The sequence below is a fragment of the Tauraco erythrolophus genome, chromosome 14 (assembly GCF_009769465.1).
Source record: "Tauraco erythrolophus isolate bTauEry1 chromosome 14, bTauEry1.pri, whole genome shotgun sequence".
In the NCBI taxonomy this organism is placed as follows: Eukaryota; Metazoa; Chordata; class Aves; order Musophagiformes; family Musophagidae; genus Tauraco; species Tauraco erythrolophus.
Genome location: NC_141478.1, coordinates 14827944 through 14849139, shown reverse-complemented (window position 1 = coordinate 14849139; position 21196 = coordinate 14827944). Strand labels below are relative to the sequence as shown.

General features: G+C 40.5%; 1 protein-coding gene across 3 annotated transcripts in view; it reads left to right on the top strand.

The window, feature by feature from the left end:
• RAB27A (RAB27A, member RAS oncogene family) overlaps positions 1-21196 on the top strand; it is a 47402-nt gene that overhangs the window by 12755 nt on the left and 13451 nt on the right. For all 3 annotated transcript variants that reach the window (XM_086619968.1, XM_086619969.1, XM_086619970.1), the window contains exon 2: positions 9823-9940. The gene's annotated coding sequence lies outside the window, so the exon portion shown is untranslated. The remainder of the gene's footprint in view (positions 1-9822; positions 9941-21196) is intronic.

Sequence of the window (21196 nt, the reverse complement as noted above, 5' to 3'; positions counted from 1 at the left end):
CAACCAGATATCTAAAACCAGACTGTAAGTTTGTTTTCATCACCATCATTAAACGTGGGAACACATTTTATCACTTGGCTGCACATTTCCTTTTCTGTCAAAGAGAAGATTGGTGAGATAAAAGAATTTTTAAGTAGCTTTTGGCTTTTAAAGAAACAAGTATTATGAGCAGTGATCCTTGTGTGTCTTCTTTGGAGTCTTGGTTGTTCTGTTACGGCCAGGTATCTGCTGTGCTGGCATAATGACCATCGATTAGTCTGTCAGTTTTCAATATAACCCTGGACTTGCAGATCAACGCCACTACTGAGAGCAGCCTGTCATAGTCAACAGTGGGCTAGTAAGAATTTAATTTAGAAACGGGCAAAATTGGCACTAGAGATGGAATATGCGGAATGACAACTCTTTTTCTCCTGTTAATGTCTCAGCAAATAATTACAACGAGGCGCTTTTAAAATTTTTAAAACTTCTGATTTAAATAGTTAATCATCAGATGCTCTGTTCTGTATTAAAGCTGTGCTATTGTACTCCACTGCAGATAGTTGTGTTTGTTCTTCAGTAATTTCAAAGGGTTACTTACATCTTTCTAGCTGTGCATTTGCTGGGCTGAGCATGTCAAGTGCTCAAGGGCTTTCTCTTACTCCTCTTGTCTTGCAGGTACCACTCACACTGGCGATACAATCTTTTTTACAGAACTGACTTAAAACATGGCTGAAAAGTTGTTCTAGTACAGCATGGTTTAAGAAATACTTAGATAAAAGGCAGCTTTTTATAGCAGCAACACCTTTTTTTTTCTATTTATACAAAAATATTCCCAACCAGTCTTCCTCTGGGAATAGCATCTGGTTATGAGGTTTCTTTTCCTCGTTTATTTTTCGATTGTCTTAGTCTGAAAACTGCATCCCTGTCAGGAGGCAAGACTAACTTGAAACACATTAAATCAGCTGAGATCGTGCCCTTTTATCTCCAGTGGAGGTAAAGCCATAGTGAATGAGAAGTCTTAGCCCCTAATTTCTTTCCTGGAACATCCTTATATTGTTTCATTTTCATACATAATACAACACAATTTACTTTTGATTATTGTAATAAGTAGTCTCAAGGCCTGTGATTTATTTTCCAATCTAACAAGCTTTGAAGATTAAGTTATGGCATATAGATTAAAATATGACATATAACCAGCATAATTTTTTCCTGTGATGTTGCTGTGGCTTCAAGAGGTTGAAAACACTCTGATATGTGTATGGCAGTTTTGCATAGTACCGGGCATTGGAATCCTCTTCATGTACTGGCCAGCATTTTGGAGCTAACCTGACAAGTTCTTCAGTATTTTAAACTACTGCAGGGGAGAAAAAAAAAGGCAAATGTCTTTGCTTTTACAGCTCTGAAAGCGTAAACCAACGCAGTGCTATTTTCCTGAGTCTGCAAACGCATTTCCCATAGCTACTCCCTTTCTGTATGTCTGATGCTTCTACTGATGAGTATATTAGATAAAGACACTTCTGGAAGTCAATGTGAAAACTGGTAGTAACGTAGGAAAGAGGCAGGAAGCAGCAATGAAGATGCAAGCTTAGGAGGAGGAGTACAGCTTTTCTAGAAATTTGTGGTTTGCAGTGGAAAAAAAGAGCTGATAGATACATGAACAATGTTTTTAAATGAGATTTGTGGGCACTTGCGAATAGTATTTTGAAAATCACTCTACACTTCTGCAGTGATTCTTTGTGTAAAGAGGTACGTGAATGAAAGGACTGTAAGGAGTATACCTGGCTGAAATATTTTACATACAGATAAAACTGTGGATGGATATAAGGGCAACTGCTACACAAATCAAGTAGCTGATTCCAGATTAACTCTGGAGTTTGTGGTTGCAGCTTTTTTAGCTGGCCATCTTACTGCTTGTGTACAGCAGTACAACTGCACAGCTATCAGTTGAAAAGGTGATAAAAGGATGAAAGAATAAATAGCAAAATAGTTAAGTATTACTCAAGATGTAGGTAAGTTGAGCTCCATGGGTAGAAGTAATGCCTTTTATTAGATCAGCTTACATTGTTGGAAAGGGTAGATGAGCTTCCAGGTATGTAAGCCCCTTTCAGGTTTGAATTAGAAACAGCAGAATACAAAACAAAATTGAAAACAATTGATAGATTATTTTTATAGTACTTCTGTTAAGCTCATCAACCCATGGGGCAGCATATGTCATTAGAAGATGATGAAGGTTCTCTTGCAGAAGTGCTACTGTTTTAAAGGCATCCTTTCATTTCTAATTAAGCGCTTCAAAATGGCAGCAGTCATGGTAGCTGCTGCGCAGAACATCATGTGCTCTCCAAAGTCAACTAAGTTTCACTCTGAGGCCCTAACTCATTATTTTTGTAACTGTTGGGTATTTCATTCAGGTCTCTTAGCTGCTCAGCCAAAGAGCTATGATGAAAAAGGTTGCTCTATGAACTGAAAAGGAAGAAGACAGTTCGTTCCAGTAACATCCTTGAGGAATGGGAATATTAGGATAGACCAAAGGCTGCTGTTACTGATAAGGACTAATAAAGCATGTATGTTGAGTAGGAGCAAAAGAGAAGTTGATTCATTTTTATGATTAAAAAAATGCAAGTTGTTTTCTGGTTTTCTTGTGGGTGTCTGCCAATCTTGCAAGTATAGTGTTTTGTATTAATAGTTTCTGAGGGAAATTGCATTCCTCCTGCAAATCCCTGCTGATAATTGCATGACTAACATGGAGTGTGATGCATTTTAAAAACTTCAGGGTATCACTCAAAGCTAGCAGTTGTGGGAGTTACTTGTGCTGTGAAGCTGTTTTATGCAAGGTTTGTGTGAGAGATTAATTAATGCTGCTATAGGTATTATCTATTATTCCAAGTCTACTTAGAAGCCTAGCTAACATTCAGAGTGTGGATTATAGCAAAAAGTAGGATAGCTTTCTTTATGTTGTTGGTTTTTTTTTTTTTTTCAATTGCAAATGTTAATCATAATTGCCCTCCCCCTACTAGTTTGGTTCCAAACCAAACTTTATGCATGACTGAATTGACCCAAAATACAGGTATCAGGTTAGGTTTTAGCTCTGCTGGTATCATCCATTTGCAGCAGAGTGTTTCTCATCTGACACTTTAAGATCCTGTGTGGGTAATAGCACATGCTCCACTGACTTTCTCCTCTAACAATGATTTAACTTGACAGGTCTTTTTTCTGAGGCATGAGCAGTCTGGCTATACTTTATTTTTCCATATTCTTTCTTGCATTAGAATGGTGTCAGGATAGACATCTGTGTACACAGATGATGTCATCCAAGTGTGAAGACAGCACTGTCTGAGTTTACTTGTATTTCTTCTGAATTTGATAGCAAAACTCTCATAATTTTAGTTTGGATAAATGTAGACCTGAGTTGGAGTTGTTATAGTAGGTTTTTTAATCAAACGATTAAAAACTCAACGAGTTTTTATTCTTTTAATATTTTATTTTTTCAATAATCGACGTGCTTAAATTTAATTTGCTTTTAAATAAAAAATGTATTTAAATCCAAATTGAAAGTAAATGTAAAATTGAATGATTGTCACAGTATGTGCTGCAGCTAGTCTGGAGCAATGCATGTGCAACTTGGCCAGCGAGTGGGTGCCCCTTAAAGAACTGAAAAACTGTAACTGCCATGTTTTAATGATGCATGCATCTGACTGCTTTATCCAGCTGCTGATTTTGCACAAAGTGTATAGGAACTTCATATCTTTGTGGCTTCTTCCTCTCTGTGAAGGAACGTTAGAACTGATCAACAGAGAACCGATCAACAGATTCAAATGTTGAGGCGGAGAAGTCAGAAATGAAAGAAATTCAATGTCTCTGCTCCTTTCTCTAATAAGCTTTTTTCCTCAGGAAATCGGGTTGAGAGGCATGTCCTCATTTCAGCTTTGTTTTTTGCGTAGCAAATTCGGAGCTTTGCTCCAAGAAGTCATTATTGCATTTGCAATCTCCAGTGTGGTGTGTTGAGCCTCAGGGAGTTTTTCTTCAGCCTAGCATCTTGAGGGATCATGAATAATGGGAGCGGTAACATTTTTCATAATTGGGATCTGCATAGGGAGTGGAATAAGGCCAGTGGAACTGAAAGACCTGCTTTGGTAGTGTGCTCAAGAATCACCACCTTCACAAGCCCACCCATTCCTCTCGCTCACTCTGGAGAAAATAAAATCAACAGTCAGTTAACTTAGGGAGTCACTGAATCAATGTGAAAATGAAGGAGCTCTAATGTTAGTGATGTTCATGGTTGAAGAAATGGTAGAGGAGAAAAATAGGCATCACAGATGTTTTGTTAGGTTTCCGGTGCTTCATTACATGGAAGATCAAACGATAATATAGGACAAAAGGAATACTTTGCTGTACCTCAGAAGAGGTATACTTCTGTATAAGTCAAATAATGCAAATAACTGGTCTTTCAATTTGTGTAAAAGACACTGTTGTCAGCTTATGAGGAGAATGAAAGACCACTTGTCCTACTAAGTAGAGTTACAAAAGATGCAAACAGGGTCGTCTTGTGCTGGAAAGAAAACCCAGCTGCATCCAAATTGGAACTCTGCTGAGATCAGTTTTAAAGAAAAGCAGTGTCATTTACTTGGCAATGACATACTGGATCATGTAGTGCAAAGAACAAATGCATATCGATTAAGCTTAAGAATGAATAAAAGTATCAAAGCAACTTTCAAAACTGTATTAATATTATAGGATTGTAAAACATCGAAAGTCCTTTCTAAGGAAGCTGTAGTGCACATGTTCCTTTACATTGGTACAACAGCTTCCTGTAAAGTTACGGTGGTTTTTAATTGAAAAAAATACACTTACTCATCAACTCTTTTAGTATATAGATAAAGATCATTGATCTAAAATGAGATTTGTAGCTCTTCAGACTGGTGGTAGAGACATCAGATTATTTGCGTGCTCCTACAGTGTCTTACCAGAAAGCAGGGACACCTCCACCTGCATGCATTCCTGTGCTAGGTGCTGTCTTCGTGCAGTCGGGCACCCACCTCGTAAGTGTTACGAAACGTGGAACCAACATAAGTCTCACAGAAGAGCTGTAGCGTGTTGAGTAATTCGTCCATCTTTAGGTTAAATATTCCTCTTTTAAGTATGGATGATGCAATCTGAATAGCGTGGTTGTTGCCAAAATACCATTTCCTACATGCAGAAGGATCAAATTTGTTCATTTCAGTCAAGATAATCATGTTTGTTCTTACACTAGTACCTTTTATTGCCATTTTAAACAGAGAACTTTTTATTCACCGTTTCTTTGTATCTTACACCTTGTACATGGACACTATTTTTTTTCTATTATTTTCTTTATAATATTTCGGAACTTTGAGCGAATGAGAACTTAATTCAGGATTTTTTTTTTTTTCCATTTTCATTCAGAGCGAGCACCTACAATCTTGGCTTTCCTCAGGATAACTGTGCCTACACCGACATTAATAGAAAGTTGCGTGGAGGCAGGGAGCTTTTAGTTCAACAGAACTGACAGGTCAGTTAGGTCTGTTTGTTTGAGATAATTTTACTAGTCTTTTCTGAGATACTAACAGGTTCTTCGGATACCAGCAATTTTTATTTTGCAAAGTAATATTTTGATGTTTTTCCTGTGAAAAAATGACAGATTCTGGATGTAAAGTTTTCCATAGTGTTGATACTGAGTTTCCAGTGTCTGGGAAGGATTGCTGTCTTTAGGCAGTGTAATGTTCCATAAAAACAAAATTGATGCTTTTAATTTGTCGATTATTTTAGTGTTAACTTTTTTTTTTATTCTTGAAGAGACCCTAGTAACTCTTGCAAGTTACTCATCTAGAGCGGCGCTTGGAGGGGACTCTTTTTAAGAAGCTCTTTTCTGTTTAAAATGCTACTGACCTTAAACATACCAGTACTTTATCTCTTGCAATGCAAAAAGAAAACTGTCACCATTGCTAGAAACTGCTTAGATTAGCTTATAGTTGAAAGAACAAAACAAGAAAGTTTTACTTTAATCTATAGTATTACTAAATATTTAGCAGCTGTGCCTTTGGTGAGCAGGAAGGCCTGCCTGACCTACTTTCATTTTAGTCACTGAAGGGGTATTTCATGATTTGATGCTGGCAAAGTTCAGCTATTACATTTCTGGTGTGAAAGCTGATTGGATACTGAGTGTGGGTTGTCTTTTCTTGCTTTTTAACTTGGAGGGATATGGGTGAGAGGAGAGCAGAAAAAATTCAATATAAAGGATTTTGTGTCCTCTTTTCAGGTCTTTTTAGTTCTCTCTTGAGGTAGTGGCGTGTTACTGCATTTATGGACTGCTGCAGCAGTAAGTAGCAAGCTCATTCACATGACAGCTGGTCAATTTTCCTTTGCAGCACATCCCATCAGCCCCTTTAATTTTTTCCAGAGTGTCTTTTCGTGAGAAGCTGGTTTTCTTCCAAGGCAACAACTACAGTTCTGTTTTACAGTTGCAGGAATCTGCCTGTACTGATTAATGTGTTCATATTTTTCCTATTTACTTTTTTCTCACCTCTTCTTTTTGTATCTTGTACAGTATTTCTCTCACTATGAAATAATTGCAGTATAGCATGTGCTCTGGCTCTTCTTGAAGTTTGCCACCATATATGTGAATCAGTTCATAGGCAGCGTGTCCCAGTGGCTGCTTTTGCCCATCTTGCATTTTTTAAGTTTCCTCTTTGATTGCCGGTAGAGGTTTTGTGGCACAGATAAGATTTGTGGAGGCTGACAAGTAACATTACCCTTGGCTACCTGCTGCTTGGTTTTCATTCCGTAGACTTGCAAGTCATTGGTTGAATGCATATGTGTAAACGGTGACTGTTGGTAAGGGCATGGTGAGGTTTTTTGTGTGTGTTGGAAAAAAACATTAACTGGTGAGAGTGCTGAAGAGAAGACTTCCAGTAGAACTGGGTAATTGGGGAGTGGGGAGAGTGGAGGCAGTTGACATTGATGTTAGACAAATTCACAGCTGTTGGCTTTGAAAACAGAGATGAGTTGTTCTGTAGCATTATCTGAAATGGAGTGTTGCTAGATCCTCTTCTTCCCCTATTTCTGTCTCAAGTAGCAGATGTCTTAATTCCTGCAAGAGCTATGGTCAGACAGGTAACAATCCAGCATTTTCTTCTAGGGGAAACACCTGCTGCAGGACAGTTTGGACATTTGCAGCTTTTCTCAAGAGCGTGGAATGTGTGAAAGCAAATATTCTGATGCTTGTGATGAAGAATGCTCCGCACTGTCCACTCTGATTGACTCTCCTCAAATTTCCTCCTAAACTCCTACATCTGTATAGCATAGATCAATTTTACAGGAAGGCCATAAATTCCATACATTCAGGTTATCTTGTTCATAAGAACAGTGGAACATTTAATAACTAAATAGATGGCCATTCCTTTGTAGAGCTGTAGCTTCAAAACCACGTTTAACAGTTTCAGGACTTTAGTGCTGTAATTTTGATCCCGTACATAACTGAGAAAATGTCCAAGGCTCTAAGATTCAGGTAGCAGCGACAGGAAGGCTTACCTTGGGCTGGCTGCAGCGGTTCGTGTTCCAGCTGCTGCCGTACACTTTGCGTGTGCTTCCTGCCACTGCAGCAGGGTTGGCTCAGCTGTTTGTGCAGCGTCTGCTGAGAGCTGCAAATGTATTTGTTTAAAACCAGAGACTTTAAATAACCAAACATTGATGTCCTCCCGGTTTTTAAACTGAGGCCCTCTGTTTTGGTACTAACTCTGCGGTTTGAAATCAGCATAACTTCACCCTCAGAAAATAAGCTTTATTTCAGCTGTACCTTTCTAGTGATGTCTTGCTGTTTCGGATAAAACCCTTTCCTGGAAAGGGGAAGTGGAGATGGGTTGCTATTCCTCACACTAGGTTGGCAAGAGGAAAGTTAAGAAGCCTCATTTTGTCTTGAAATCAGAAGCTGTAGTCTGGAAATTATTAATTGGTTTCCCCTTAAAGATGGCAAAAATCTTACTGTGTGGAAGAGCCTGAACTCCATTTACATTGCTGGTTGAGACTTCCAGACAGGCAGTTTGTGTTCAGTGTGTGTAGTCATCCTCAAAGCGCTGTTTGCAACACAGCAACAGAGTTGTTGCTTTGTCTGTCAACACTTCTTATCCTGTTCCTCCTTTTGCATTCTGGAGCAGTTACCATAAATTCTCGGGTGCTTGAGGTCTGAGTATTTCCTCACAGTAAGCAGATGTGCTGGTATCGATCAGGGAAGCAGTTAAAGATGAAAAATGTTCACGTCGCTGAAGATTCAACACAAACTTTTTTATTGCATGTGGGAGCAAAAAAGGGACTTCTATGTTCTTCTGAAACTGTGGTGAAATTTATAGAAGAATGGAATGAGCTGAGAATCGGTAGAGTTTTAAAAATTATAACCTGTAACAAAATGTCAAAGAAACAGATTTTAGTTAAATCTGGGCAAACGCTATGGCAGGGCATGAAAAAGTGTTCCCCTACAGACAGCTGTTTGCCAGCTCTGTGTAACAGAACTTAGATGTTCACTGGGGAATGGGCAATAAAAATTCCCTTGATTTGCAGAAAGAGAATTGAGACAAGTGAATTAAGATGCTTTTGCAGTTGTTTTCCTTACTGGTAGACGAATGCATTAAGGATACATTAAATGTTTTAGCAGGCTGTCTGCTGCACTTCTTAAATCATAAGACTGGAGAATAGTCTTAGAAACTTTCTTAATTTCTTTTCTTACTTCTCTGCTCTTGAACACTGTTGAGGAAAGAGACTGAGACAAGAAAGGGTTGTGCAAGGCAACCCGTCTTCTGTAGAAGCTTACGTCTGCTAAATCTTACATAGCGAATGCAAAACTCGCTTTGTCCATACCTTTCAGTCCCCTGCTGTTAGCATCTGTACTGTCAAGGGCGTTTGTGAGAGGGGATGAGGCCTCCTGGTGACTGCAGGTGGCTGTGTAGATCTTCTCTCATCCCTTGGACCCAGTGCAGGGACTTGTGTCCAGCGAGTGCCTTGGTGCAGACACCAGTGCCGTAACGTGGCCAGGAACGGGAACCTTGCTTGTTGGGTGTCTGGTGAATGGACTCCTTGTTGAGGAAGAGGTGGTTTACGTGTTAAATCAGTAACTTTATTTCCTTGAAATTGTTAAGATGTGTTTAGTGTATGTCTGCACATGTCTCAGGATTGAGGGGGAGGCTTGCAGATTTGCCTGCAGTGGTTCAGAGAATTTCTGGCAACATTGTAACTCTGGTCTTTCATTGGAGCTTGCTGCCATCAGAAGTGGTTCAGAGGAAGGGGCTGGATATGGATGCCCTCAAAACGCTGGGTACGACTGCCATGGCCCACCCGAATCCTTCCAGCTCCTTCTCATATGGTCTCACTCAGATGTCTTCATCAATTTTGTTACAATAACTTTTTTTCTGCTACCTGTAAAGGCTTAAAATAAAACCAGGCTCAAAACTGAAATTCTCCATTAGGTTTTGCAAGTGTTTAGTGCTCACCGTGTTTCACTGTAGTAGACTACTGTGTTTGCAGTATTTTTTTCTATTTTTTGTAATGAAACACACTGCAGCTTCCTCTCCCTGTGTCAAGGGAGGGGAGGGTCAGTAGTTTAAGCAAGGGCTCAATGTCTGTTACCTGGTTTGGGGAGCTCCGGTTAACTACCTTGCTTAGTTTTAAAAGGAGGAAAAAGATCACTTGATCAGTCAGCAAGACCACATGACAAGCAGCTGAATGTAATTAGGGTGCTTGTGTGGGGCTGGCAGATTTGCATGTCAGTGCGAATTTTAGAGCTTTTATTCTGGGCTACACTATTTTGATTTTATTTTCTTTCTCTGCTGGTGCTACTTGTAGATGAGAAACGGCCCTTTTTCCATGACTATGGTGTTCAAGAGATCCGAACTGTGTCAGGAAACTTGTCACTGAAGTACTGTTGGAAAACTACAGATCCATTTGCAGCTGTTAAGCATAGGTATGTAAACGCTTTCTCTTTTTTTGTTTCCATAAGATTTATTACATTGTTTTCCTTGAGCTGACAGTTGTGGTATGCCAGCTGTTCCTCTCTTAAGAGCTTTGAAACAATGTTGCTGTTCTTTTGACAAACTACCTGAAATGTTTTGAGAGACAGTTCAGCATTGCTGTATCTTCACGTTCTGGAGGGAAAAGCAGACTTAAAACTGGGAAGTATACTGGCTTATGTAAAACATAGGCTTTGGGTTTAAATGACAGAACTGCTGCTTTTTGGTATGTCTTTGGTTTGCTTTTCACAAAGATCTCAGCCAGATTTAAAGACAAACCTGTGTAAGTTTAGCGATATGATTAAATAATATTATAATATTATTATATAATCATAAATGACTGCAGTGACCAGCGTCTGAATTCGTTAACCGTAAGATGTGCTTTCTAGTCCCAAGTCATCAGCCTGTGTTTCCTTCTATGTTGAGTCAAACTTGTTCTACAGTTAGAAGGTGGAATTAGAACTTTAAAGAGCACTGTGCAAATAACATTTCGTGATACAGAACAAAGTAACTCATTATTTTAAAATGTTGTACTACTCGAACTTCTTCCACCTCTATTTATTCCCATGTTCTCATTAACGTATAAAGATAAATTATACTTACTAAAACAGTCCTTTAGAATGTTTTGGATTTTTTTTTTTAAACCTGATTGTGCACCAATGTGTTTGTTCTCATGTATGCTAAATGTATTGATGATAAAAGGAATAAAAATGGTGTGTTGCACAGGCTGTTATTTTTAATTAGCAAAAGAAATTGGACTGCAAGGAACCATGAGAGCTCATCTAGCTCACATTCGTTGTTCAATCATATAGTAATGGTTTGAATGTTTGAACTAATTATGGTAAAGGCAGTATGGAGGTGGGATGTTACTACTGTGTTTTTTATCTCCTCTGGAAGAAACTCAAAATGTACGTGCCCATCTGACTAGGTCATTCCTTGCCACCCCAAGCATTTATTTGTAATCAGGCATCCTTTCTAGCCCATGTGTTTGCCAGTGTTTTTCTAATCATGGTCCAAAACTCCAGTTTTTGTAGACTGTAAATAACCAAGGATGAGTTGTTCAGAGAACAGAAAACAGTATTCTCCTCCACTTCTGTGGGAAGGTCACAAGGCTTTCCCAGGGTTTTAATTGTTGTCTAGCATAGAGTATCTTAAGATGATTTTTCTAGTCCTGATTATCACCCCTTGACTTGTGTTTATGAGAAAGAAGTGACAAATATGTTTTTGTGCTATTTTCTTGTAGTCACTTTCAGCGTATGAAAAAGCTTATATAAAATAACCAGGAGGCAGGAATTTTGTAGACATTGATGCTTGACTTAATGTTTGAGTGTTTTTTCTGTGCAGTGCTGGATGGATTGGTTGTCCTAATTGCTTCATTGTAATTTACTGTAATATAATGCCTTTCAGTTATTGCATTGCATGTACATTTTGAATGTGTGTTGCAGAAACAATTTCTAGCACGTTTTAGGGTAGTGATTGCTAATAGCCTGAGTTGTTTGAGGATTAAATTTTGATCATGTTGGGATTTTGTCATACAGTGTAAACCAATATTGTAGCATGTGGTGCTGCCCCCCTTTCCCTCACCCTACTCCTAGTGGGTTTCAGTATATTTGCTCTTTCCCAGCATCTCTTTCATTTATGACACTATCTTAAACAAAAGGCCCTTACTAATTAAGCCTGGTAAAGACAAACTGGGAATCTAATTCAGATGGAATCCTTTAAACATGTCACTAAGAGTGGCATCAAAGACAAATTGTAATTTTTTTACTTTAAAAAAACAGATTGAAAAAAAAGACCAACAAATTCTGAAACTATACAAAATTTAAAGAATGAACTAAAAAAAAAAATCTTAAAAGCAGTTAATGGAAAAAGACCTGGAACACATCCTAGTGGAATAAGCTCTAGTCAAAGGGAAGTAGAAATAACTTTTTAAGGAGCAAAAATTAAGAGTAACTTTCTTTGTTCTAAAATGTTTGGCTTCGTAACTAGTAAATAATATAGCTTCTGCTTCTGAATTTTGTGTAAACACTGTGTCATAGGGATAAAGTTTCTTTACAAAAATTCCATTTTGATGCATTATGGTGCAACTGTTGGTATAAACAGAAGCAGAACTGGGATCTTGGTGAGGTGGGAATTCTCTGGGAGTGAGTGAGTTGGTGTATGTTAGCATAGCTCCACTATAGGCACTGCAGCTGTACTGATTAGTGCTAACTGAGATTTTCTTTTTTCACATACTGAGTTTGTTTTACTGGAATCTCATTACTGGATTTTTATTTCTTTCTCTAGGAAAATATATGCACTGGTTTGAAATCAAAACAACCACTGCAAGCCAAAGTCAGTCTTTTGATAGAAGATGAAACAGCAGTGCCTACTTTAATGAGTCTTTTCAGATAGAAACTCCTGTCGGACGGTATCATCACATACTCCCAGTTTCTTGTGACTTGTGCACAGAAGTGCGTAGCTGAATAGATTCTTTCATATCTACTCACCCTTTATATCTCATTTTTCGTTTCAGAGGTTCGATGCCTTTCTCAGTCATAACGTAGAACATAAAACATTGCAAATCGTTATGTGAAGTTGGTTTGTCGGTTCATGAGAGATTTTTGGATTCTTCATAAGTATGCAAAGCTTTACACTTAGTGTTAAGTCAAGAAAGCAGTCTGAATCCTCTGTGGTATGAAAACTGCGTATGCATTCCCTTGACGCCGTTTTCTACAGGGAACTTACACTGCTTGGATCAATTAGAGCAGTCTGACTGGCAATTTATTTTCTTAGAATAACTTGATATTTTTTTTGTGGAACTTGGGTTATAGAGGTGGTTGTTCTGTAAGCTCGCTGCTGCTAAGCCATTTCTTAGCAATAGCAGAAACGTTCTGAATAATGATTTCACTTGAAACGAAGTGGGAGAAGTAGGAAATTGCCTGTTATTGCAGGTCAGTTAAAGTGAAACTTGAGGGCACTGTATGTCTTCATGAAATGTTAAGAAAGAATTCTGCAGGAAGGCATCTGCGGCATAAGAAGCTGACAAGAGCTGCCAGGTTTCAGCCAGGGTGTTACTCTACAGCCATCTTGAGGCCCTCCCTCAGTCCGGGAATAACTGAAATGAATAGTATGGGCCAACTGCAGCGTTAGACTTGTGATTCTTTTTGCTTTCCTTGCAGGGCTCATGCGTACCTCCATGATCAGAATTAGTATAAGAAATCCTAATTTGCTGTGCCGTTTATCTGAGCAGTCTTTTTGAATGGAAGCTGTGTTGTGCAGTTCAGCCCGCTTTATCGGTGCTTCTTCTGAATTATTCCTTTCCCTCAGGCTCTGGAAGAGAAGCTGTGCTAGGATACAAACTGAAGCAAACATTTTGCCAAAGCATCGTCTCAATATTTTGGCAGACTGCAGAGCCTCAACAGAAAGCTTGGATGGTATTAATACATGCTGCAGTTCTGGAGCTGTTCAAGTGGAAGATTCAGTGACTAGTTGAAAGTATGGGCTTACTTTTCAATTCTTGAAAAAAAAAACCCAAACAACATGTAGTTTTTAGCTTTGCTTTTTTAGAAGAGTTTGAGTGGTACTTCTGAGCCACAAGCGTGCTCCAAAATAACTGTGTCTTGCTGTCGCAGATCAAGATTTCTGTTTTGCTGTCACACATTAGTAACTTCCTGAAGAGAACAGGTCATGGCCTATTGAATACCACCTGGCTCTATTTCAGGCAGAAGAGATGTTTTACTATGTAATGGACAAGCCAAATTACACCTGGAGTATTCTCAGCAAGTTATTTCTAACCTTTTCCTAGCATTTATGAAACATGAAAACATCACATGTGCTTACTATTTCCAGACACATTTAGTAAAAATTCCTGTCCAGTACTAGCTGAAAATGTCTCTCTCAGACTGCAGCTATTACAGACTCTGCAATCAGAGGCTCAGTCCCTTTTTGAGACCTCTTAAGAGCAGATTATTCGCAACCGACCCGTCTCTCCATTTCTTTGAAGCGTCACACTGCCAGCCTGCAGTGCTCTGTCTGTCTCCACTTTGCAGTGGTTGCCAGCGTGATCTGGAGTAGACCCAGTGAGCTTGGCACCTGCAAGGATGCTTCTGTCAAGATTTTATGATCTTTAAAAGTTTGGGAGAGGTGAATGCTAGCTGTGAGCCTCAGTTTTATCAATCTAGATACGTTGTTCCATCTCCATCCATGTGCACCACTTCCCTGCTTAGCATCTCTGACTGTAGCTTGTATTTCAAGTCCAATCACATTGGATTTGAGATTAAGGAGTAGGAGGAATAACCTTTTCTAGTTACTAGACAGGGTTTTTCTCAACTGTCAGTTTCCCTTGTTTTGCTACAGGTAACTGTAAATTTATTTTGCCCTTTTTGCTAGATCCATTTAAGAATCCCTTCTGATTAAATATTTCCACAAATAACTTATTATTCTTAATGTCATGCCTGATACTCATAGATCATAGAGATTTTCCAGCTCATTAGAAATAGATATTGATTAGTTGTTCAATCAATAACTTTGGTAACCAGTAAGTCTTTGTTGTGGTTTAGCCCAGCTGGCAACTAAATGCCACACAGCCGCTCGCTCGCCCTCCCTCAGCCTCAGGGAATGGGGAAGAGAATTAAAGGGGAAAAGGGAAGGAAACTCATGGGTTGAGATAAGTACAATTTAATAATAACAATAATATAAAATTTAAAGTATTAATGATATAATAATAATAATATGTGAATATATGTGTATAATATAATATATACAACCAAATGATGCACAGCATAATTGCTCACCAACCAGTGACCAACGCCTGTCCTGTCTTGGTAAACGATTCCAAAACAGATTAGTCCCAACACCGCAATCCTGGATGAACAAGAGGACTGAAAAGAGAACGAGAGCACTCCAAGAGTCCGAGAGAGCCCTTAGAAGAGAGTTCCTGGAAGAGCAAGAGCCCTTCTTCCCGGTCAACCCTCATCTATACACTGAGCATGACGTTGCATGATATAGAATACTTCATTGGCCAATCTGGCCCTCAATCCTAAGTCTAAGTTCAAATCATAAGGGCAGTTGTAGACCCTTTGTCCCAGCCATGCTCCCCCCCCAGCCCGTTGTGCTCCTGCACACTGGCAAAAAGACAGGAAGCTGAAAGGTCCTCAATGTCTCAGGACCAACTGTAAACATCAGTGCACTGTCAATGTTCTTCTCATAAGGAATCCCAGGCTAAATCCAAAACACAGAGCTCTTCTAGCTGCTAAAAAGAAAAACTCACTTTGTCCTAGTGAAAACCAGGACAGTTTTCTGAGGAACAGGATGTTTTCACTGGTGGCTGGAAGTGTGGTCTGACACATCAGTCCTGCTCCAGAAGGCTGTGATGCCTTGTGGTTAGCTGTTTTCATTTGGCAGGTGTGGACAGACTAACTTCTGATGGACTTAAAAATCTTTGGATATTTCAGTGTCATCTAAGTAATGAGGAAACTTTTAACTTCCTGAGGAATAAATAGCCAGAACAAAATGTAGGAAATTCTATATATTGTGACCCCCTGTTATTTATTATTGAACTAAATCAAATAACTTGCACCAAAAATAAGGACAGATCACAATATTATTGAAAAGCGATAACGCTAAAGAATGGTAGCAGCTGCTAAAAAAGAGTAACTTTTGTTGCATCTTCCAATCAAAAAACAGAGTTAGCAAGGAAGAGTTTACCTCCTATAAAGAACAAGAGAAGCACATATTTCCCAATCCAAAGGGTGAAAAGGTGGATTAAATTCTGCGCTGAAATTCTTTGCTGCCTCACCCCTTTATACGCTTGCCCACATCTTGTTATATCAACGATGCAGTTTTGGTTTATAGTTTGTATGATGCTCGTGTGGGTTTCACTTTTATCTAACAGTGACTAGGAGGTATCTCCAGGTTGTCTGTTGCCTGACCTTCTCCATAGACTTTTAATTGACTTAATAATGATATCTTTTTTTTGCCAGATTTCTTCCCTCTAATGCAGCATGTATCTTGTATCCTTCATGAGCTTGGCGGTGTGACCTCTTGGAGGAGCATTGTCTATATTCCAGGTATCTGTCCTACAAAACAAGGTGGAAGGCAGCCGAGAACTTTCCTGCCCTGGAGGAGAGGAAAAAAAAATAATTTTAAAGCTGCTGCAAATATTTTCCTCTGGCTGTTTACAGTGTGTGCTTCAACGGGCTTAGACAAAGAACCTGGCCTGACTAATGTGTATTGCAGCCTACTGAACCACCCACACAGGCAGAGAATAAAATGTAATACTTTCTTTAGCATGACTACATGCACGTGTTTTCCCTGAGATGTCGCTTCATTCATATTCTGACTGAACATATAAAATTGCTTCCTTTTTTAGTTTTTGGATTTTTTTAACCTTTTCTTACTCCTCTTCTTCTGCTTCTTCGTGTGTCTCCTTATTCTAGCTGTCTGCTGGAGATTTTCATTATCTCCAGGAAAATTCAACCAAAGAAATGCTCAATTCTTATGATCCTATGTGATTCTTATTATCTTCTCCTTTATCTTTCAGGGGCTATTTCTGAGGGCAGAAATAGAAGTGTACTCTTTCCTTGCCCTTCTGGAGTTGGAAGTGTTGATGAATGGATGGGTGGGCAAACTTCTGGGTGTTTCCCTCCTCCTGTGAATACGACCAGCTTTGTGGGTGAAATCCTGGTGGCTCCTGAGTAGACTGAAAGAGTTGGAAACTGTGTAAATCCATGTAACACTGTCATTCATAATTCCTTGATATGGTAAAGGGTAGGTACAGTGTAGTCATGAGCTACAAATGTTGAGGTTAGGCTGTGGGTAAGCTATGAGCTGGGTCCCAAAACGGTCAGAATTGTCACATCAAGGAACAGTGCTGGGCATTGCTTTGAATTTCCTGTTTATAAGTAAGTGAAAATGCATGGCATGTTAACTTGCAAGGCATTGTGGCTTAATGTTAATTTGTTAGAGGAACAGTCGAATGCTTGAGGAAGGAGTAAGTAGTATGGAGCTGTTTTTTTTTTTTTAAAAACAAAACAAAACAAAACCCCAAAATTATTTTATTTTTTCCACTTTGGAGTTTACTCACATGGTATAGATGTTTGCTTCACTGTTGCAAATTGAAAGCAACCAAAGAGGTATGGTGGGAGGCAAAATCGTGCTTCTATATGAACGCACGCAGTATGGGCAATAAACAAGAGGAACTGGAAGCTCTTGTTATCCGGGGAAACTATGATATAGTTGCCATCACTGAAACATGGTGGGATGACTCGTATAACTGGAGTGCTACCATGGATGGCTACAAACTCTTCAGGAGGGATAGGAGAGGTAGAAGGGGTGGTGGGGTTGCCCTGTATGTAAGGGAAGGTCTAAACTGTTTAGAGTTAAATGTTGGGGATGACCTAGTAGAATGTCTGTGGGTGAAAATCAAAGGGGGGCCTATGAAGGCGGATATTGTAGTGGGAATCTGCTACAGGCCACCCAGTCAGGACAGTGAAACTGATGAGCTATTCTTTAAACAACTGGGGGAAGTCTCGCGCTCACTAGCCCTTGTCCTTATGGGCGACTTTAACCTACCTGATGTTTGTTGGAAGTATAACATGGCAGTCAGGAAACAGTCTAGGCGGTTTCTGCAGAGTGTGGAGGACAACTTCCTATCACAACTGGTCAGTGAACCGACTAGAGAAGGTGCTCCCCTAGACCTGCTGTTTGTGAACAGAGAAGGTCTTGTGGGAGATGTGAAGGTTGGAGGACGCCTGGGGCATAGTGACCACGAGATAATAGAATTCTCAATTCTAGGGGAAGTTAGAAGGGGGAACACTAAAACGGCCAAGCTGGACTTTGGGAGAGCTGACTTTGGGCTGTTTAGAAGTCTGATTAACAAAGTCCAATGGGAGATAGCTCTCAAGGGTAAGGGGGCGCAGGAGGGTTGGTTACTATTCAAAAAGGAAATTCTGGAGGCACAGGAGCGAGCTGTCCCTGTGTGCCGGAAGTCGAGCCGCCGGGGTAGAAAACCAGCTTGGATGACAAAGGAGATTTGGGAACATCTCAAAAGAAAAAGGGATGTCTATAAGTCTTGGAAGAATGGGCAGGCATCCAGGAATCAATACAGGGAGGAAGTTAGGACATGTAGGGAGATAATCAGGGGGGCAAAAGCCCAATTGGAACTTAGACTAGCCTGCTCCGTAAGGGACAACAAAAAGTCTTTCTATAAATATATTAATAACAAAAGGAGGGCTAAAGATCACCTCCAGCCCCTACTGGACTCAGGGGGTACGTTAGTCACTAGGGATGAGGACAAGGCTGAGGTCCTTAATGCCTTCTTTGCCTCAGTCTTTAATAATAAGGTTAGTAGTTCCCAGGTGAGCTGGCCTTCGGTGTCTGAGAGCAGGGAGGGAGAGCAAATCGAAGCTCCTGTGATCCCAGAGGAACGGGTCAAGGATCTGCTCCTCCGGCTGGATGCCCACAAGTCTATGGGGCCTGATGGTATCCACCCGAGAGTCCTGAGAGAGCTGGCGGATGTCATTGCCAAACCCCTGTCCATTATCTTTGAGCAGTCTTGGCTCACTGGGGAAGTTCCGCTGGACTGGAGGCTGGCGGATGTTACCCCCATTTACAAAAAAGGGCGGAAGGAGGATCTGGGGAACTACAGGCCTGTCAGTCTGACCTCGGTGACGGGCAAAGTCATGGAACAGGTTATCTTGAGTGCTATTAATGAGCACATACAGGTTAACCGGGTGATCAGGCCCAGTCAACATGGGTTTATGAAAGGCAGGTCTTGCCAATCAAACCTGATCACCTTCTATGACAGGGTGACCCGCCTAGTTGACGAGGGAAGAGCTGTGGATGTAGTTTTCCTTGATCTCAGTAAAGCCTTTGATACAGTTTCTCATAGTGTTCTGGTTGAGAAACTGATAACTGCTGGCCTGGATAGGCACACCCTCCTTTGGGTTAAAAACTGGCTGGATGGCTGGGCCCAAAGAGTGGTGGTAAATGGGGCTAAATCCGGCTGGAGGCCGGTCACCAGTGGGGTTCCCCAGGGCTCAGTGCTGGGTCCAGTTCTGTTTAACATCTTTATCAATGACCCGGATGTGGGAATTGAATGTACCCTCAGTAAATTTGCGGACGACACCAAGCTGGGAGGCTGTGTCGATCTGCTCGAGGGTAGGGAGGCCCTTCAGAGGGATTTGAACAGACTGGACCGTTGGGCTGAGGCCAATGGCATGAGCTTTAATAAGGCCAAGTGCAGAGTCCTTCACTTGGGATGTAAAAACCCCAAGCATCGCTACAGGCTCGGGGAAGAGTGGCTGGAGAGCTGCCTGGCGGAGAAGGACCTGGGGGTGTTGGTTGACTACCGGCTTGATATGAGCCAGCAGTGTGCCCAGGTGGCCAAAAAGGCCAATGGGATACTGGCGTGTATCAAGAATAGTGTGACCAGCAGGAGCAGGGAAGTGATCCTGCCCCTGTACTCGGCACTGGTGAGGCCGCACCTGGAATATTGTGTCCAGTTTTGGGCCCCTCGCTTTAAGAGAGATATTGAGCTCCTGGAGCGAGTCCAAAGAAGGGCAACTAAACTGGTCAAGGGGCTGGAAAATAAAACTTATGAGGAGAGGCTGAGGGAGTTGGGGCTGTTTAGCCTGGAGAAGAGGAGGCTGAGGGGAGACCTGATTACGGCCTATAAATACTTGAGAAAAGATGGTGGGGAGGTAGGGGAGGGACTCTTTACATTAGTGATGGGTGATAGAACTAGAGGAAATGGACATAAGCTTAGTCAGGGGAGATTCAGGTTGGATGTTAGGAAGTATTTCTTCTCTAAAAGTATTGTCAGCCACTGGAATAGGCTGCCCAGGGAGGTGGTTGAGTCTCCATCTCTGGATGTGTTTAAGACTAGGGTGGATGATCTACTTGAGGATATGGTTTAATGGGGATTAGGGATGGTTGGACTCGATGATCTCTAAGGTCTTTTCCAACCTAGAAATCTATGAATCTATGAATCGCTCTTGTTCCCAGGAAGGGGACAGGTCCTCTCAGGGAGTTGAACTGTTTTCGTCAGATATTGTTGCAAATCTTTATTTATCTACAGTATTTTCTTACCACGAAGCATGAAAATGTTAGAAACTGATGAGGGAAAAGAGATGGTGCTGTGCTTTTTGCAGAGAAGTTGAAACTGCACAGAGATCCTTCTGTATGGGTGATGTTGCAGTATCACCTGCAACATTCCCGTTTTTATCTTCCATTTTTTTCCAGTTCCATGCTGCCTTTCATTCCTTTATGTAACTGAGCCATCCTTTGAAATTCAGCCTCCTTTTCATTGATTTGGTTGTGCTGAAATGCAGATGTAGTTGCAAAACTAACTGTTGTTTCCTTTCCTGGCTTCTCCATTCCCAGTTTCCCCGGCTCTGTGGAAACAAAATCCAGAATCTGCTGTTTCCTTGCCTGGCCTGTTGTGCAAGGTTCTTGCCACATCTGCAGACCCGTTGCTTCACTTACCCCTTTTGTGCTCCTTTTCTGGGTAGGATCATGATTTTATGCCTGGCGCCTCCCATTATAACTCATTCTCTGAGTGCTTTGTGTGCCTGTCAGTTCTTCTTGCTCTGCAAAATTCTGCAGTTCTAGCAATGCTGACAGCTGACAAAGTGTCCTAGAGCATCTTCAGCTGAGAGAGAAGTGACATCAGCATTTGGAAGCTAAAGCCTCATAGCCTATTCGTTTGCATGTATTTTTGCAGACTCCTGTATGTATCCCAAACACCCTTAAAACAACTTGGATCCTTCCAAGAAAGAAACAATCCTTAGACATTGATCGTACAATTCCTGAGAATTCCTCTGTGGTTGAAATTAAAAAGGTCATAACAGTGAAATGTCAAGTAAAGAGTAACCAAAAGATTAAATGCTCAGAGCAACTGAATCTCTTCCTCTCATTCATGAGAGGAAGCAGTGTTTTCCTCCTTGTTATCTGTGTTACAGAAAAGTCCCAGAAGTTGCAGAAAGTGTCATTTTGGCCAAAATTCAAGCCAGGTCATATATTTTCCTAAGGAAAAAAATAGTGCTTATTTATTAAATCTCTTCTGTCAGCATAGCAGTTACTTGAGTTTATAAAAAATTGCTGTCATAATTTTTTTATATTTTGTTTGTACATATGTGGCAGCTTTTAGCCAAAGGCACTTCTAATAAAGTGTGGACTAGGCAGGAACATTGTTTAACGCTCTGTCCCTTGTTTCGACAGAGCTGGCA